This window comes from Eptatretus burgeri, chromosome 5 (genome assembly GCF_056783735.1).
Source record: "Eptatretus burgeri isolate ZD-2024b chromosome 5, Ebu_testis_v1, whole genome shotgun sequence".
In the NCBI taxonomy this organism is placed as follows: domain Eukaryota; kingdom Metazoa; phylum Chordata; class Myxini; order Myxiniformes; family Myxinidae; genus Eptatretus; species Eptatretus burgeri.
In genome coordinates, this window is record NC_140965.1 from 31,885,261 (window position 1) to 31,888,642 (window position 3,382).

Consider the following 3,382-nt stretch of genomic DNA (forward strand, 5'->3'; position numbering starts at 1 on the left):
TTTCCATATATCTCTTCCATCTTCCTTTAATTCCATCTGAGTCCACAACGATTTTTCTCACTTCATCCTTCAAGCAACTCACCCCCGTCACATCACACCTCTTTCGCTGTCTGCTTTTCAATCCTAAATCTCGCTCTCTGACCCTTTTTCCGAATGCAAACATTCTCCGAACATTTTCCTATATGTTTCCTTCACCTTTGCAACCTCTTTCTTTGCAGCCTTCTTGGCTACCTTCTAACTTGCATACACTGCCTCTTGTGCTTAACCTTCTGCCACTCCCTGGTTGCCGTGACAAGCAAAACAACCTGAGAATGTGAATTTGTTTATAGTGTAGGAGCTGCTCCTCAGGCAACAACCGCACTCCCTGGGTAACAAGCAGAACAACTTGGTATCAAGGGATATCGAAGTAGACCAGACCACTTTCTACCAGCATTTTCAGGCAGCAATTTGGAATTTGGCCAGGGTCAGGGTACCGGTGATCACTCGCATACCTTTCACGATATACATTGTGGGTGACATCTTTAACATTCACCAAAGGTTACCTGGCTGAAAGACCAGTGCTGGCATACATACTCATCGATGGGAAACACCAGGGTGACAGTTTTTGGCTGGGTCGAGATTTTAACCCAGACTCGACAGCTCAAAGATGGGTGTACATACCTTTAAGATATCCTCCCAGCCAGGTGTGATTGTACTAGAGGTTGGAGAGAGATTTTAAGAGCACGATAACAGTATGCACAAAGGCATGGATTTGCATGCATCCTTGATATACTTACTGTTTGCAGGACTTCCTGATTAGCCCACCTGCATCTCCACCTGTCAGGATGAAAAGATTGTTTGCAAGTCACATGAAACACCTGATCACGTTCTTTTTTCTGCTTTTTGTCTCACTGAAAGATTCTTCCACCATCAATCTAGTTCTATCAATTTTCATGCCTCTGCTCACTTTTCCCATAGGCTACGACACCCTCCCATAAAACGTTTCAAGCAATCGTCCCATCGGGTACATGCACAAAATGTTTTAACGGATCAGACTTATACAAGAGAGACTCATCTGAGCCGTCATATTTGTGGCACATCTCATGTTCACCCCAGTAGCCAGTACATTGGAGCATGATGCAGCAAAGTGTTACCATGCTCTGGTCGACTGAAAACACAGATGGATAAGGGAGTAACTGGCTTACAGCATAGCGCACAACCACCAGGGATTTAGCATTCTTTAGTGAAGCTTTCATGGGGACGCACAGAGGGAGCTTTGTTCTGCACTTGAATACCCATCAGCAATGTATTGCCATAAAAGCAAAGCCATAACACTGCAGGAACTTGCGTCATAGCTTACTCCCAACGAGCCAAGGCACCCACTGGAACGGGTTGGAGCAAGCTGTTGCCATGACCAGGGCACATGCCGTACCCTGCTGAGATCAGGGCCGCCAGCATAGGTCGAATTGCATTTAATGAGGTCACGGAGTGGCTCTGCCGAGAGTAACTGTCCCTTCGATTGATGCCAAAAATAAATCCTTTATTTACATTGGCAAAGATTATACACATGTGTGAATAGCTAGCATCTTCGACATAGGTTGTGGGAACAATGCCAGAGAGCAGATGAAGAAGCAAGGAGGTTGACATTGAGGCAGGGGTAACAACTAAATAAGGGGCATGGCATGAAATGTCACCTTGAAAGTCTACACCAATGGGCATGACGACCAAAGTCGTGGATTCAATTCCAAAACAGGCAAAAAAAACAAAAACATAGAGTAAGGTAAGACAAGATTATCCTGTGGGTAAAGGTGGGAAAACATCTCCCCGCTGCATTTACACTACTTCCTTCCTTCTGTCCTTTTGCTCAGAAAATCGAATAGTTTTCAGTTGAAATTTCCCACTACACCATCAGCTCGAGAACTCTATTTTTTTATCTCTTGTCCTGGAAGAGGCTCATGGAGTCGCAAGGTGACTGTGTATGAACTGACAGTAAGGAAGCGGAGCAACAGTGGGACAGAAAGGCAAGGGAATGGATGAACAGCAAAAGGGAGGAACGAGAGAGAGAGAGAGAGAGAGAGAGAGAGAGAGAGAGAGAGAGAGAGAGAGAGAGAGAGAGAGAGAGAGAGAGACGGAGAGAGAGAGACGGGGAGAGAGAGAGACGGGGAGAGAGAGAGACGGGGAGAGAGAGAGACGGGAGAGAGAGAGGGGAGAGAGAGAGACGGGGAGAGAGAGACGGGGAGAGAGAGAGAGAGAGAGAGAGAGAGAGAGAGAGAGAGAGAGAGAGAGAGAGAGAGAGAGAGAGAGAGAGAGAGAGAGAGAGAGAGAGAGAGAGAGAGAGAGAGAGAGAGAGAGAGAGAGAGAGAGAGAGAGAGAGAGAGAGAGAGAGAGAGAGAGAGAGAGAGAGAGAGAGAGAGAGAGAGAGAGAGAGAGAGAGAGAGAGAGAGAGAGAGAGAGAGAGAGAGAGAGAGAGAGAGAGAGAGAGAGAGAGAGAGAGAGAGAGAGAGAGAGAGAGAGAGAGAGAGAGAGAGAGAGAGAGCGAGAGAGAGAGAGAGAGAGAGACGGGAGAGAGAGAGAGAGAGAGAGAGAGACGGGGAGAGAGAGAGACGGGGAGAGAGAGAGAGAGAGAGAGAGAGAGAGAGAGAGAGAGAGAGAGAGAGAGAGAGAGAGAGAGAGAGAGAGAGAGAGATATATATATATATATATATATATATATATATATATATGAGGAAACAGTGCAATCTCCAAGTAAGAGGGTTCGGGTGGGAAGGGTTCATGGGGGTAACTTTTGAAAGGTTAATTGTGTTTCACTCTTGGTTTCACTCAGAGCCAAAGCTCTGAGCTACTTATACCAGCCACCGTGAAATGGTGGTGTACCATCGGGTGGCAGAGGTTGGATTTGTCTTTGCTAAATAAAATTGGCGTCAACGTCAACGTTAAAATTTGGCCTGTTCTCCAGTCATTATGTGCGCCACCGAAGGTGGATGGAGGCTACGTTTTCACACCTGTCTGTTTGTCTGTGGATGGAGGCTACGTTTTCACACCTGTCTGTTTGTCTGTGAACATGACAGCTCAAAAAGTTGTGGACGGATTCTGATGAAACGTGGTGGACAGGTTGGCTGTGTCACAAGGATGAATTGGTTCGATTTTAGTGAACATCCGAATCTGGATCCGGATACGAGAGTTTATGAAAAATTTTTTAGCGATTCTTCACCATTGAGAGATTAGGCCAAAAAACGATATAGAGGATGATATTTCAAAACGTTGTGGACGAGTTATGCCAAAAGCTGGTGGAGGAGTTGGGTAGGTGATAATAACAAGCTGATTCGATTCTGGTTCAGGTCCAGATGCAGATCCGGCCCATCAGTGGGGTAGAAAACGTAAGCTGTTCAGCCTGGTGGAGGTA

The 3,382-nt window shown here is 46.2% G+C and overlaps 1 long non-coding RNA gene across 1 annotated transcript; it reads right to left on the reverse strand.

The window, feature by feature from the left end:
• Positions 1-525: 525 nt before the first annotated feature.
• LOC147026170 (uncharacterized) lies at positions 526-1,445 on the reverse strand. Its single transcript, XR_015058137.1, has 3 exons — positions 1,134-1,445; positions 777-816; positions 526-694 (listed from the first exon to the last, which is right to left on the reverse strand). It is a non-coding gene; the product is annotated as an uncharacterized LOC147026170 (long non-coding RNA).
• Between the last annotated feature and the right edge of the window lie 1,937 nt (positions 1,446-3,382).